The sequence below is a fragment of the Lagopus muta genome, chromosome 5, assembly GCF_023343835.1.
Source record: "Lagopus muta isolate bLagMut1 chromosome 5, bLagMut1 primary, whole genome shotgun sequence".
Classification (NCBI taxonomy): domain Eukaryota; kingdom Metazoa; phylum Chordata; class Aves; order Galliformes; family Phasianidae; genus Lagopus; species Lagopus muta.
The window spans coordinates 20,600,001-20,616,144 of NC_064437.1; the positions used below are offsets into that span (position 1 = coordinate 20,600,001).

The 16,144-nt window shown below is 41.5% G+C and overlaps 2 long non-coding RNA genes across 2 annotated transcripts in view; both read right to left on the minus strand.

Moving 5' to 3' along the window:
• The window catches only part of LOC125694210 (uncharacterized), a 15,234-nt gene extending 12,124 nt beyond the window's left edge, over positions 1 to 3,110 (minus strand). The window contains exon 1 of the long non-coding RNA XR_007377459.1: positions 2,515 to 3,110. This is a non-coding gene — a long non-coding RNA (uncharacterized LOC125694210). The remainder of the gene's footprint in view (positions 1 to 2,514) is intronic.
• A 3,253-nt stretch (positions 3,111 to 6,363) lies between these two features.
• LOC125694209 (uncharacterized) lies at positions 6,364 to 15,662 on the minus strand. Its single transcript, XR_007377458.1, has 5 exons — positions 15,557 to 15,662; positions 10,971 to 11,192; positions 8,714 to 8,878; positions 7,259 to 8,450; positions 6,364 to 6,988 (listed from the first exon to the last, which is right to left on the minus strand). It is a non-coding gene; the product is annotated as an uncharacterized LOC125694209 (long non-coding RNA).
• Between the last annotated feature and the right edge of the window lie 482 nt (positions 15,663 to 16,144).

Genomic DNA, 16,144 nt, shown 5'->3' on the forward strand with positions numbered 1-16,144 from the left:
CTTACACTGATGGAAAAAGGGATCTGAGTAGCTAAAACACAGTACATCACCCAGAGATGAAAATATAACTATAAATAAGTATACATTTCTGGGCCATGAGAGGAATGGTAGAGAGGAGAAGTGGTATCTATCCTTCTCCTGTCGTGAACTGCTTGCTTTTATCTCGCATTTTTTTAAATAACTCAGATGTTGTTGGCAGTGGAAATCATACTTTTTTGTACATGAACCCAAAAACAACTGGAAATCTTGTTCCTGGCTTAGGAGTGAGACACATGTATGTACTAACACCACTTCACGCAGGCTTTCACGTTCTTACCCTGCCCCCAACATTTCTCTGCTTCCAAGTGTCTGTGTTTCATTTTGCACCCTCACTGAAAGTCATGGCAAACAACTGTGCAGAGCAAAAGTATTTAAAAAAAAACAACAAAACATAGGAAGACCAGTTTCTAAGAGATAAATATAAAACCAATATTACATCTTGAGATCACGGTCAATCAAATGCTGTACATGAAAGAGCAAAGGCCAGGTTCTGTTCACATTTTTAGCGCTATTAAAAATGTAAAAAATAGAAATAAAAAAATTGCTATTAGCCCATTTGTGAGTGCCACTGAAGAATCTGCCAGTTTTTCCTGCAGTAGAATGGCATGAAATAATACAGCTTTTAATTCCAGGAGCTTGTTTCTTAGTGCAGATTCTCATTTCACAACTAGGATTAGCTGAACTCTTCACCTGCTCCCCAGAGGACAAGCAGACAGATGGCTCCTGAGGAAGGTCAGCAGAAACGTTCACGCATACATATTTTTGCACAAACTGCTTACGAGCTGCTTTCCCCCTTTTTTTTGAAAGCAATTTTACCATGTTTTCCAATCTTTCCCAGTTTCAACGTGGCTGAGTTAATTTCACACAAAAAAGTGTGGGAGCAGCGGTCTCAGCTCCCCTGGATAAACACTGGGCTACGTGCTGCTTGTGTTTGACCATTGGGAAGCCCGGCCAGGCAAGGCATCAATCTTTTGTCAATGAAAGGGGTACATTATCAGCTTCTCGGCTGTTTCTTTCCTAAACAGTTACCTGAGGTTTAAGATAAATATCCAACATGCTTATTTTATAAATACATAAATAAATACATGAATAAATAACCAGAGCACCAGAATTACATTCTCCCCTACAACCATCTCTCCAATTGCAAGGGGATCTCAACCTTGTGCAGCAGATACGTATGGTAACCTGATATGGTTACCTGTGTCTGGTTGGCCTTGCATTATCCCCTCCCCAAAACATTCCCAGCGCTCATGCCCAGCTTTCTGTAAAGTCTCACAGATCTTTAACACCAGAGAAATTCCTCACACGGCCTCCAAACATGTCAGTTTCTTCCCTTGTTACCTGCTGTCCTGCACTCTCCTACTGCTATAGAAGAAGCTATTTTAGTCTGCTTGGACTAAACAACAGTAAATAAAACATAAAAATAATTAAGTTGCATGCGATACCCTTTTCTCATGCTAATTAGTTGACAATCACTTACGGAATGACTTTATTAAGTGGCAGAAGAGGATGCATCACCTGGTCACGTATAAAGGCAAAACCTTCAGTAAAATAAGAGCCTAAAAGTATCATAAAGATGTTTGTGACCAGTGTGAGGAACTGGAGGCCGCTGCTGGAAGCCACTTTGGCACATGATGGGCTCAGATATGTTGAAACAGAACTCAAAGTCAGAAAACTACAGCTCAGAAGAAATCCCTTTGAGTGAGGAGAAACAGAGAACTAAAACCATGATGTTTGTAGGAGCTGTAGATAAGATTATATGTATTACATTTAGAGAGGTCCTCAGAGGAAAATGAAAAGATCTCACTGAAAAACATCAGCTACAATAACAAAGTGAAAAGGCTTCCAAGTGCATAGATAAGCAATTTTGGAACACCAAACTATGCCTCCATGATCTGTTGTATTTTTGTTGCAGAATGGGTTTTAACCCATGTGTACAGTTTTAGGATTAATAAGCATCATCCAAAACAAGTATATAAAAAGCAGCACCTCATTCAGCACATTCACTGGGATTTCCAGTGCATTTATTCCATTTTCTGCTGGGATCGCAGTTAGAGCAATGATTAGAAAACAATATGGCAGGAAATGATGCTAAACATTTGAGTTATGTATCACAGACTGTCTCAAATTCTCTGACTTTAGATTTAAATCTTTTCAAAGTTTTCCTGAAGTTTTTGGCACATTTTCTGCAAGATACATATGACAAAGACAGTAGAGTCATGGAGGACTCAGGCCCTCTGCTATTGTTTAAATGCTGACGCTTAAGGTTTAAATTTGCAAAGAATGAATTATTCTACATCAAAACTAAGGTGTTGCATGTTTATTTACAGACCAAACTCCGGTAGTAATGTGTACTCGTCATGCGAACTGATTTGAATTTAATTCTAAAGTCTGTTTTGCACCAGGAAAACATGAGTTTCATTTTACTCGTCTCTGTTTTCAATTATAATTTGACAAAAGAAATAACTGCGTTACCTATTTGATTTGGCAGAACTTTATCCCAGCACCACCTGTTGAGCCCTCGGCACTCGAATCCTGACATATAGCAGAGAACAAAATTATGCAGTTGGCACACTGTCCAGTAAGGATGCCAACAAAAGCATAATATATCCTTTGTACTCAAAGTACAACAAAATATATATTAAGCTACCAACTGCAAAGGTTTAAGAAAACCACATGTAATTATACAGGAACATATCTTTCCAACAAATAACTCAGTAGAAAAATGGTATGGAAGTTAGAAAGGACCCTTTTTGTGTTATATGCACTAGTTAGTACTGCAAGCTTAAACTAAATGAAGTTTCACAATGCCTTAGTAGACTTACATTAGAGATGGCAAAGGGACAGCCAGCTAGTTTATACAAATAGATGCGTTCAACGCTATCAGCTTCTCAGTTTAAATGAAATGTCCCATGTTTGTTTATGGTGGGGTAGCTGACACAGCACAGCAGAAGGACTCTCAGCACTCATCCCAATCAAATCCCTTCTATTGCCATTGCCTGCGACTAAAGTAGTAAGAATCAGCTGTGTTTCCAAAGTTTACTTCTTTAAAGCACCTCTTTGCCACAGAAGTCCTCACAATTGCTTTCCTAGCACTGCAGCTCTTCTGACCCAAGGTCTGCAGAAAAGAGGAGGCAGAACTTAGGGGCAGATAGCAGGGATGAGGCAAAGTTGCCCCTCCAGGTCTGCAGCAGTCTGTAAAGTCTCCTCTGGTCATAAGGGCTAACAGACACACAGCCCCTGCAGGAATGGGCTCTTAACCAGGACATGAGAGGATGGGTCCACAACTCCCTTCAAACAGATCTAAGGACGTGGACAGGGTAAGGCAGAAAGAGCTAGTAAACCCACAGGGAAGGGAGAAGCAGTTTGGGAAGTATAAAAGATTAACTGCCAGTTTTCCAGTGTTCTAACAATATTGCTGATGAATCTGTGCAGGGCTGAGCACAGAAGTTCTGAAGTCAGCTTAAGCTTTTGTTGTTATTACAGCATGAAGCGTACAGGAAAGACCACTAAAACTCTGTACAAAGACCCAAAATGCATTAAGTTAAATGAAGTATCTATAAAATGTTTGATAGTGAAGCGTAGCTTTGAGATAGTTTGGAAGGAAAGATAAGAAACCTGAACTACCTGGTTTTGGAAACAAGCAAACAAACCAGCTGTGAATCACAGAGTAACCAAAGGATTTTACTTACTGGGATAGCTTTTGCACTCTTAAGGTTGGTATCGTCGCAGAACTTGTGAGGATGCTGTCCATCCATTCATCCAGTTTACTGATGAAGGTGTCCAACAAGACTGGGCTCAGTACTGATCCCAGGGGAACACCAACTAGACTCTGCACTGCTGATCATAACCCTCTGTGCTGTGCCATCAGCCAGTTCTCAGCCCACCTTCCTGTCCACTCATTTGTTCCACAACTCCTAACCTTACCTATGAGGATGTTATGGGAGATAGTGTCAAAAGCCTCGCAGAAGGCAGATAACACCCACTGCTCTCCTCTCATCTATCCAGCAGGTCACAACATCAGCCAATATTTTACTAGATTAACTCTTGCACTCTAAGCTATAGTTAGATCATACAAGCTTAAACGTACCTCCCATCACCAGACACAATGTTCTCTGATATGATTTTTGAACTGTACATACGCAACCAGGAAAGTTCAGTGAATGAACTCTGAAAGTGGAGCATTTCAAATTGTATCCAGAAAAATTGAGAATATTTTTGCATATGAATTAGTTTCTAACCTACATTGCAGTAACCAGCATTCAGCAGAGGCTCCACATTTGAGGGTTCAAGTTGACTGACTGCAGCCTTAAGCAATCTGACACAGTGAGACCTGCTCTGAGCAGGGCCTGGATTCAGGTGACAGTGAGAGTTCCTGTCCAGCCTGAATTATTCTGTGATGCTAAAACTGACCTGAAGAAATTAGAAATATTTTCCTTGAAGATGCTATTAAATTAAAATTTATGAAATTCAACTTCATTTCTTATTCATATAAAGGCTGGAATTTTGTATTTGCTATTTATAATTGTTCACAGATAATATTTTCATAATTATATGCAAAAGCATTTATTATTATTTATTTACGTTTTGCTTAAGATTTGAATAAAATAGAAAAAGTAAATTTACTAACCCATAAGTGGGCATACTAAAGCATACTGGGTGCCTGTGGTTTAAACCCCATCTCTCCAAGGAGAGATTTTTAGCTAAAAACTCTAAAATGGTGGTTGGAAACAGACACCAATATCTTTAATTCTGCTGTGCTGGAAATTGATGATGTAAAATGACAATTGCTAATGAGAAAAACTTCCCTGCAAAGTTGTAATAGCAACTGTAAGAACACTTGCTAAGAGATAGACCACATTTAGGAAAGCCAAATCTAGTTGATCTCACTTTCTCAATACCAAATATCCTTTGTGGTAGCTACATTTCATTTAGAAAAATAAGTCTAAAGGAAGTACACACATGGCAGGTAGTTTGGCATCAACCACTTCTACATTTCTCAGATGTATAGCAGCCAAGAAAATGTTCCAGAATTTAATTCTTTTCAGATAGCTGAGCTCGTGTAAACTTTACTCTTGATGAAGACTACAGATGAAATATCTGGATGCTGTTCCAAATAAGGCATTAAATGTCTCCTGCAATAGAATACATCATGTTCTCCTGATTTCTCCCTTGTTCAAAGTAATTACGAATTCTGAAATCACACTGTGGAATTTTGATGATGTTTTCCATAAACTAGTAAGAAAACTCATTCCAGAAAAGCCTGGTTTTTGCCTACCATGGTATCTCCATCATACCCATTCTTTGCCTGCATTTCAAGTACCTCACAAAGACACTGAAAAGATAATGAAAATTCTTGAACTGTTTCTTGTCTGTCCCTTGTATTATCACAGAAGATGGATTTCACTGTTGAACTTATTTCCATTAAAATTTTTTGAAGAATTAATAATTCCGGAACTAAGCATCCATGGTTCTTACCTCAGCTTTGTCTGAAGCACTGCTCCAATTGGTTGCCTCTGTTTTGCACCACGTTTTTCATATTGAATACTCTCATAGCACACACATATCCTCTAGTTGAAACTAGTGACACGAGGGATCCTCTCACTTTAAGCCTGAATTTACCTGGCATTGAAGGGGACTGAGGTCAGTTGACTTAAAATGGCTAATCTGCAATCTGCACCTGCTGAAGGGATAAGTAAATCCAAAGGGAGAGTTTCATAAATTCCCAGAAGGATCTTGGTATCATCATAATAGATCTGACAGCACTCACAGTTTGGCTGTCTTGACAAAGAAGAATCACAACCAGCTTCGGTGTAGTTCCCCAGCAGGAGGTAGTTCTCAAAGTGCTATCAAGCAGCCCCTGCCCTCCTCATCTCGTGGCAACTTGTCATCAACCCCTCTGCCAGCTTCCACCAACACTGAGGTCAAATAACAGATGTGGGAGAGAAAGAGAGCAAGGTGTGCTTTCACACTTTGCCACTTACTTCTCTGCATCTCCTTTTTACATCATCATTTACAGAGATACTTCCACAGAAGTGGTCTCAGGGCAGGGCACAGACCAGCATTTTCGTAGAAAATCCCAGAATTTGAATAGGATTCTATTAAAAACTGCCATATGAGCTTAATGTGCTTTGGAATTAATCTTGGAGCACTTTTTGTTGAACCACCTATTAAAGCTCTACATTGAGAATATTCACTACTGCCTTCTACAGAGTTTTTGCTGGAACTTGTCCTGTTCTGCTTCCTGCCTGTCATAATCACATCATCTCTCCTGCAAGCAGAGCCTTTCTCAGTTCTGGAAACTGGCTGAGAATGACCCAGTAACGTGCAAAAGAAAGTGATTTCCTGCCTTGAATAAGTGCTGCATTCAGAAGAATTTAATTTCACTGTCATCCTCAGAGCTGGCAGGAGGAGTCACCAGTTTGCTGACCAAGGCTGCCAGTGAGGCACATGCTGTGCTAAGGGGAGCTAGCAGGGGTGATGATTTCATCTGGCAGCACCCAACGCGGGCTGTTAGTGTTGGCCCTTGTCCATTTCAGCAGCTATATGGACTAAGAAATTTCAGGAACGGTCATGAAATTATTACCTTAAATTGTCTTCAAAGAGTTGTCCTGATTTATGATTGTCTTAAAGCACATAAACACATTTTAGCACATTTTACCCATTTCAAGGGATACCCAATACACAAGGGAGTTTTTCCTTTCCTTGTTAGGGCTGTAAAAACAAAACCAGGATGCTTCTTGCCAAACTTGCTCAAAGTTTGCACAGATTTGTTCGGACAGATGTGGTGGAAAACTGTATCCAATCTTTTGAGTACTGGCCCACGCACCTCCTTACATCTCAGTAGTGCTCCTGCCAGCTTCTAACGCAGATCTCTACCAAAAGATTGCTTTTGTTTGGACTTCAAGTTTAAAAAACAGGCCGTATGAAACCGGTTGTCATTTTGGATCTGTAAAACACAGAAACCCCGGGCTGCGAAGGGATTCCCGCCTCTCGCCCGCACATCACGAGCCTCCCGGCAGCGCAGCTCCCCCCTTTAGCCGCCCTGCTGTCCCTCCGCGCGCCCAGCAGGGGGCGCTGCCGCCCGCCCCTGGGCTGCGTGTTGCACGAGGTGGGGCGGGCGGCGCGATTAATCCGGCAGGGAAAAACCTCAACCCCCGCCCCCCCCTCATCCCCCCGGCCTCCCGTCCCTGCTGTCGGGACGCGGTGGCACACCTACGTTGTTTTTCTCCTCTGGGATGTCTCAGCACGAACCAGACCAACCGGTTGGGTTCTCCTTTCCACGCACAACAAAATGAAATCTGACGGCTGATGGCTGCTCTCCTCTGGATGGCGGTAACGGCTGCTTACACGCTTCTGACCCGCGGCTGCCATCCCACAGCGAGGGGTTTCCTCCCCTTTGTCAACGCGCGGTCCAAAACAAACATTTCACTTCATCCGTTCCATGCTGGATTTTTAAACCTAAACTTGAAAGCTGAGAACGCTTTCACATAAGAGCCCGTTTAATGTAGAAATCACGTTGCATGAGCACTACGTATGGAAACAGACCAGGAGCGGGAGGGATGGAATCGGTGCTGGATATTGCTACTATTCCTATCTGGTTGTGCAAAGCACGCTGCTGTAAAAGTCCAGTCCTTTGGCGTTAGGCAGCAAAGCAGCACTAAGGTACCTGAGTGCCCTGCCTGACAGTCTGCCAGGACATCCGCTGCTTCAGGTGTTCTCCTATAACACATACGTACACTCAGGGTAATTTCCAAACACCCACAGGGCAGCTGTGTTTGTCAGTTTGAACAGGAGAGACCACAGGAAAGTTAAGCCTTGCTCCCAGCATCTGACCAAAGCTGTGCTCAGACGCAGGGCTGGGCCCAGGGCTGCCACCCTTCTGTGCTGCTGGAAGCATGCGGCTCAGAGAGAGGCCTGCACTCACAGCTGAGCCCGGTGATGAGGCAGCAGACCCCACGTGAGGGTTCAGCTTTGGGTCCACCTGCAGAGCTACCTGCAGGCATTTTGTGAGAGCTGGGTGCTTTTGTGCCCCAAATGCAAAGCCATTTATGATACTGTTCTGTATCAACTCCTATTGTCCTGATCTTCAACAACATGATAAGGTTTTGTCCATTTAGCTCTTTTTCACTCATCCCAAGGAGGGAAGCAGAAAAGCCAGTCCCCCGAGGCTCCTACCTGAGAACAGGAAGTCTGCTGTGGTGGCAGAAACATCACCTCAGCCCTGGAAGCAACGTGCTTCAGCAAGGCACAGCATCCCCTGTGATCTTTAACATACACGGTTGCCAGTTTGCTGCTGCTCTGCAGAAGAGCAGCACCTCCGGCTGCCATGAATCCAGCTCTGCAGTGTGGAAGGGAGCAGAGAATCAGCGGCATAGCAGCCTCCTCCATTACGGCTCAGGTAATTTGCTCTGGGAACATAAAAGAGGTGCCCAAGAGGCTTTAAAACCTGAAGATATCACTGGGAAATAAACTGCCAATATCTCCTAGCAATTGCCTTAGCTTTTTTTTTTTTTTTTTTTTTTTTTTTTTGAATACTAGAAAACATGAAAAACAATAATGCAACTGAGAAGGTGATATCACAGCTTGCCACAAAGCTCAGCTTTCAGCCTTTAAGGAGATGAAAAAAGGTAACTAAATCATTTTTTACAGCGGTTTTTCTGCAGGTCCATACCTTTGAGATTCCTTGATCTGCTGCAAAATTTTCTCTGAAGACTTTATTATGAAGTTCTGGTCCTGGCACCAGTTTGTCAGCAGATGACAAAGCACTGTGAGGCGCCTTCCCAAAAGGTTTCTCCATGGCTCGTTTATGAAGAGCTGTTACTATTCCTGCTGACTTCTGAGCTCAGAAAAGGCAAAGAAGGAAAAAAGAAGTTAAGAGGAAATACATCAGTGGTGATATTTTCTTTCTTTCCCTATCACAGGCCCCCCTCCCAACTCCATTAGTTTGCTTTTTTTCGCTGTGGTATCAGATAAAAAAAAAAAAAAGAGACACATGATGCAAAATATTAAATAGCTTAAATGGTCACCTGTGAATGTACTTTTACTAGATAATTTTTTAGGCATAAGCATTGTCCAGTCAATGGGAAGGAGGCTTCTGCCATATAAAAGCATGACGGGGCTACTGCATCCATCAGCTCACTCAATCTGCCATGTGAATAATCGAATAGCACTCTGTGCAGTCTCATTTTTAATCAGGTGTGGCTCATAAGGCTCCCTTTCCCTTAGCTCCAGGCAGTGTCTGTACCCGTTTCACAGAATCACAGAATCACAGAATTGTAGGGGTTGGAAGGGACCTAGAGGACCGTATGGACACATGGTATAATACAGGCATGTCCAACATGTGGCCCAGCCCCTGCCCTCTCAAATACTGTTATGGTGCTCTTTGTATCAATTGTAGTTTCCATGGAAATAAAAAAAAGGCATTACTTTGTGAGTGGCTTTTGTATACATGGCCCAAGCCTGTTCACTGAGTGCGACCCAGGCAAGCCAAAAGGTTGGACACCCATGGTGTGATAGAAATAAAGAGAAAACATGCAGCAATATGTAACTTTTAAGATTGTATTAATCTCCCTGATGAACAAAAACAGAGGCCTTTGGGAAACAAAATGCTTTCCTGCGTGATGCAGGGCGCTGCCGTGACAGCCAAGATTAGGAGGAAAGAAGACTGCAGAACAGCTCAGGCTGAGGGCCAAAAGCTGAGACGTTTGAGGTTCACTGTGAGGACAGAAGAGCACCGTGCACTTGAATTTCTCTCTGCTGGCACTATGACTGCGCTCAGGCAGTTAGCAGGTTGGGTATATGTGAGCTCAGTGTGAAAAGGGACTGCAAGAAGATTAAAAATTTGTGTGTGATAAACTTCTAAACTAAGTGAGATTACTAAGTGGAAGACTGTTTTGTTTCTGGATTATTCAGAATCACTCTTTAAATTACAGTTTATAAGATATGGTCATTTTGCATTATAATTTAGAAGAATATATATTTGATTTTTACTGGCAGACCTTATGTCAGAAGTCACAGAACTGCCAATAATTTATCAGGAAAAATGCTGACTCTTAAAATAAAGAAAAGCAAATAACAAGTCAGCTTGGGACAGCAATCTTGTGTACCAGAATGGAGATGTTTGGCATCTGTAGGAACTCAAATTTAACTGCAAGTCGGCAGTCTTGCAGCTCTCCTTGCAAAAAATGGGACATTTCTCTGAAATGCCTCCTGCTATTTCCCCAATCTAATCAGCAAGAGCAGAGCCCGGAGCCTTACAACAAGGCCTCAGCTTTCTTCCTTTCTCATGCAAATGCGGTGGCGGTGGAGCCTTACAGCACAGCTCTCTTGTAGGAATGAGGGTGGGCTTTCCCCTTCAGCGCAGGGATAACATTGAATGTGCTTTCTGCTATGTGTCGCATGTGTTCATGAACTTCTCTGCAATGTTATACGAGGGGACAATACAAGTTCAGTTCATCACCATTAGTACTACCTACAGGTTTGTTTCACTGAGTGATGTCCCGTTGCCTTATCTTCATGTATAGCATCAACACGCTGAGCCTACCTGTGGGAAATCTAAGAAAATAAGTCCCTCATTGTGGGATATAACTTGTTTTAAAAAGCTATTGTATAAAAAAATTCAACTTTATAAGTTGTTGGAGTTTCCTGAGGCAGTCTTGTCATTGTTGATAATGCATTAATCACAATACATCAGCATGCTACAGAAAGATTTTCCAGAGGTAACGATGCCCTTTGTGCAGCAAGCAAGAATGACTAAGGCATGAAAGGGCACACAGTGCGGTGAGGCACTCAGTGAGGAGTGCAAGGGCAGAGAAGACACACAGAAAACGATCACCTTCTGCAAGCCATGAAGAAGTAAGCAACAAAGGAAGTACTAAGGGGAGAGCAACCAGGCTTGTGAAGAGAACAGACATGCATCCAAAGATCACCTGTAAACAAGGCTGGCTGCTGGGAGAATCCTGTGGAATCCAGAAGAAAGGGTCTGTTTTTCATGAGATGGACGCAGAGATCTGGTTATTCCATCACCCATGGGCTCTCTCCTGCCAAAGCTGCTGGATCTGAGGAATATATTGCAGAACTATCTGAACAGTATCTTGCATCTTGAAATTCAGTTTCACACAATCAAGCCACAGCAGTTCAGTGGTAAAGGGCTATAAACAGAAAGGACAGAGTGAGCACGAAGCATATATCCTGTTGGCAAATTGCATTTAAATTGATTTGCAAACTGGTTTCTTTATAAGGCCTTCAAAGGCCCCTCCTCTTCAGGTGGGTGTCCATATGAGAGCATTTTGGGTTGCACCCAGATGGTCAAGGTCAAGATGCAGCCATTTCAAAGGCCAAAAATTGCCAAGCTGTACAGCTCTTGGCTAAGGGGAGCACCAACTCTTTGCTTAAGTAACTATTTGATGGAAGGGTGTAGGAGCTGCCATAGCAATATAATCTCATCTATCAACTGACTTTTAAGAGGTATCAGAGACCTAACCTGCATTCTACAAAGCAGCTACAAAAAATGACCAGCAATGCTAAATAACAGATCAACAAGCTATTAGTTTGTTTAGCACAAACTTTTCTTAGATTTATTCCAAGATAAAAGGGTTTTTTTTGTCATCTCCTGAACAAAAAATGCCATTTTGCATGAGTTAAAGAAATAATTAGACCCTTTTGACTGATGGAAATTGCTTGCTTTAAGCAAACGATACAAGATATACATAATAGGAATAAACAGAGTATTTTTTTAATCAAAAGTAAAAAAAAAAAACCACTAAAGTCTTTGATTTCATATCCTTAAATAGCATTAAGACAAACTGGTAGCTAACAAACGAAAATAATAATACATGTGCCTTGTGTATGAACCCCTATTTAAACTTTGGATCAGACATACTGCCTGGGAAAAGACAATTGCAGATGAATATTATGCCTAGGACTTGTCCCTGCTTTTTTCCTGGTCTGGCCTATTTTCCTGTGTTCTTATCCTCAGCATCTAGATAACAGTTCACTGAACACCTGATCAGTCTCCCAAGCAGTGCACATTTGTGCATGCATAACAAAGCAGCTCAAAGCCCGCTAACTTGCTCACATCAACAGAACAGACATAAAAAGGAAAGAAAAAAACAATTTACAACCTAGTGCTTCCTTTGCTCCATCTGTTTGTCACTGTGTGATGGGCCTGAATAGCAGGAGCTGGCAGGGCAAGGCTCTCAAGCTTTAAAACCTAGCTCTAGACAGGTGCTTCCAACAGGTATGTGAAATGAAGAGAGAATGGGGCTCTTTTCAGATTGATAAATCAAGCCTAATCATGAAGAATCCTGAAAGTGTGTGAACTTCTGATAAGAGATTTATCAAGCATGTACTACACCAGCTGGTTGCTACACTAAATGAGCTGTTTTTCCTAGCAACCATACCTAGACAATAAGCTCACATCTACTGAAGAAGCGCTTTGCTGTCAGTGGAGAAGCTGCTGGAGGAATTTGGGTGTGAAGAAGGTGCAGACAAGAAGGACAGCCAGGCCTCCAAGTTTCTACATGCTCAGATGCTGGGGGAACTGAGGATCTTTTAAAAGTCTTCACTTCTGTGCATCTGAGAGCTACTCTTCATGAGAAGGAAAATGTATTTCACAAGGTAGATGGGGAGACAACAGAAATAACTGTCAATAATTAAACACAAGCCTGTGAGAAATGCCCATTGCAGATGTTCTTTTCTTAATACAGCATGGATTTGTAATTAAGTTTTAACAAGATTTCCTTGGCTCTAAAAGGACTTTGCATAAAAGCTTTTGTGGAAATGCAGAGGAAAGAGCTCCTGATCTAGAAAAGAGAAAAAGGAAGATGAATTTGGATTCTTTTGCTAGAATGCGACTGAGTTTGCAATTTCTTGGATTAAACTGGGACAGACTTTGAAAGACTCCAAAGATCTGAGAGTAAGAGAGACTTCAATCATTCAGTTTTTCATCACTAGCAATATTAAAATCCCCAGATAAGATTATTCTTTGTCTCATACTCATATAAATAAGGACTAATTCTACTTAGGAAATGCCAAAGTTTGATTTAGAGGGAATTATTCCTGACCATTCAAAGTGGTAACAGAATATATCTCACAGTGAAAATAGAAGCCAAGCCATTATCTGCCCTGCCCAGAGAACAGTAACACACACTGCAATCCCTATCTGGGTGCCTCATCTGAAAGAAATCTGACGATTTTTCCTGAAGCTATTCTGGGATAATTGTATCTTTGTCCATTATAAATTCACATACATTTTTCTAAGCAAAGCAAGGGTCCCATTGGCACCATTACAAATAATCTTATACGAGTTTTCCAAAGGTAAGTCTTGCTTAACTTCAACAGGGAGTTAACTAAACACTCTACAGAAATTTTATTTGTCCTCGTAAGCAATAATAGATCCCTGTAAATGTAAAGCAAGTCACACACAATCAAATATGCTGGCATAGGAGTAGTCATGCTCCCACTCCTATAAAAAGTAAATAAATGGTGCCAATAAAGACATGTCAACATGTAAGAAGAAACCTTTTGTTTTAAAGCATACATAACTAAAAAATATTTTATAAGCTTTAAAAAATTCATTAAGACTCAGGCCCTGGTTGTTGGAAAGCATTCTCAGTGACTGGATCTGTCGCAGTCTCTTTGGGGTGAATTCTGCATTTTCACATACAGAGACCACAGAGCAAGCTCAACTTACTTGAAACTGGGCCCTACTCTTCCTGGATTGTCACTGAGAATAGGAAAAACTTTGTCTTTGTCCGTCCTTTCCATGCAACCCTATCCACTGTATCTACAGGCCTGTGCTTTTTTCCCCATTTTGGGCTCACTCCAGGCATGCAGGGAACCTCTGCAAGTCTCCTGAACTACTGCATTTGCACAGAGAATGTAAAGTTGATGTATTTGCAATCATCAGCCAAACAAACGAGTGTTCTTTTACCTAAAAATATTGAAATGTTTCACTGCAATAGAAAGCTGACATAAGAAATTCATATGGCAGCTGATACAGTCAAAGTGTCATAGGGATTAATGTATGGGAACATCTCTGTAGCCCACCTCTCTCTCACACTGCAGTCAGCCACAACTGTTTCAAAGAGGAGACACACAGTAAACAGGATTAAGCTGGAAAAATGACCTACAGAATTAGGATCCACATACAAATTTTCCCAGGGAGTCCAGATTTCAGCACAACCTGTTTGTAACACTAAGAAAAGTGCAACCATACGCAGAGGACATCTCCTAACTGAAATGCTCATGCACAAAGATTTTCTACGCTTAACAGCTGGGCAAACTTTACAAGGTAATTAAAGGCATGTGGAGCCCTTCTTTGCAGCACAGTGAACTTTCATGTAATACATCCCAGTCCTTACAAGTCACTGAAATGTCCCAAACTGAAGTGGTGCTTACAGCCAGGCTTGCTTTAGGAGATAACTATGTCACAAAAGCACTCCTGCCCTTTCCTGGGGAGTTTTTCAAACTGGCAAAGGCGAGGTAATGTATGTGTGAGACGGACAAAGACCAGCATTGTCACTCATTAGTGATGGCACGGGACAGAAGGGTGCTTCTGCACCTTAAGTATAACTGAAATAAATGGAAGTTTAAGCTGTCACTCTTACAGTTAGACTCTGTAACTGATAGATGGCTCTTCCAAGGTGCCCTTTTATACCAAGTCTCAATACAGAGTACCAGGATTTAATTCTGGAACTGATTCATAAATAATACTAAAGAATTGCATCAGTCAAATCTGTAGCTTTTCGTTAGTATCAGAAGTGCATAAACCATGTAAGACCTAGATGGATTTGGCAAACCATCTGAAGGATGTTTATTAACAGAAAAAGGTGAGTGCTACCTATGTTTGACAGGTCCCTGCCTTGTGAGTTAAATAACAGTTTTGGAAAATAAAACAAAACTCATGAGTACTTCCTTCAGTCTTTGGCCATCTGCATCACTTTGGAACATTCACGTAAAATAGACATACTTGATTTTTTAACAGAAACATTTAATTCTCATTCACGGTTTGCTGTGAACAAAAACTTCAACACTTAAGAAATAAATGAAAGTGAGGAGCACATAAGATTCTTGCTACATCTGTTAGGGAACAGAAAAATATCTCAGAATCCCAGAAGCCTGGGGAGGGGAACGGGGATACCGGAGGAAGGGGCTGTATCTCATGGGCTGCAGGGCAGAAGTGCTTATTCCAGCAAAGCTCAGGGCACCTTGTAACATCATAGGAAGCGAAGCACAGACTATATCTTCCTAGTAAAAGGTTTCAGAGAACTCCACTGAATATTTTCCTTCTGAAAGACCTTTTCATTTCCATTTTGAATAGTCAAGGAGAATGACCTAAGCTGGTATGTCCCTTACCACTGAGTGTAACATGTTACTTAACCTGCAGTGCATTAGCAGTATCTGGTATCCAGCAGACATGAGGCAACTCGCATTTCTAAGATGACAGAACCCTGTGTTGTGAGATTCTGTATTACAAGACTTCAGGCTGTAAATAATTACAAGGCTCTCTTACCTAGATTCCGGGACTTCCTTCATGGTTTTAGAGGAAGTATTTCTGTCTCTGGTACTAATCCATGGTAGGTTCACTCTTTGGAGCTGTGAAATTTCTTGTTACTCTATTTAGCAAAGACAGATCTTAGATATTTTAGTAAACAGGAATACACAATTATTGCATTGATAAGAGATATGAGGATGTATTCATCTCGGTTTTGCAGGGTAGCTATAATGGTCTCTGACACATGGAGCTGTGAAAGCAGTGACTGTTGGGCTCCAAAGCATTCTTTTTTTCCTGGGTATTCTTTGCACTGCTAACATGTGATAACGTATTGTTGTATGTTAATCCATCTTGTCAGCTCATCTGAAATAATCTAGCCCAACTGCTTTTGACCTTTATTGATTCACAAACCTCTAAATATTTTCCAGTGAGATTACAAACTCTCTGCACTCTGAATTTAAGCTAATTCGTAATAGCCTTGCTTTCCTTTGTTGTTTTTGAGGGATTTCTTGGAAATGGTCCCTTGCAGCGGTTGCAGGCCAGGGGTTGAAAACCGTTTGTAATTTATGGCCAAACTCGCAGCTAGAGTAAGTTGGCATAATTCCA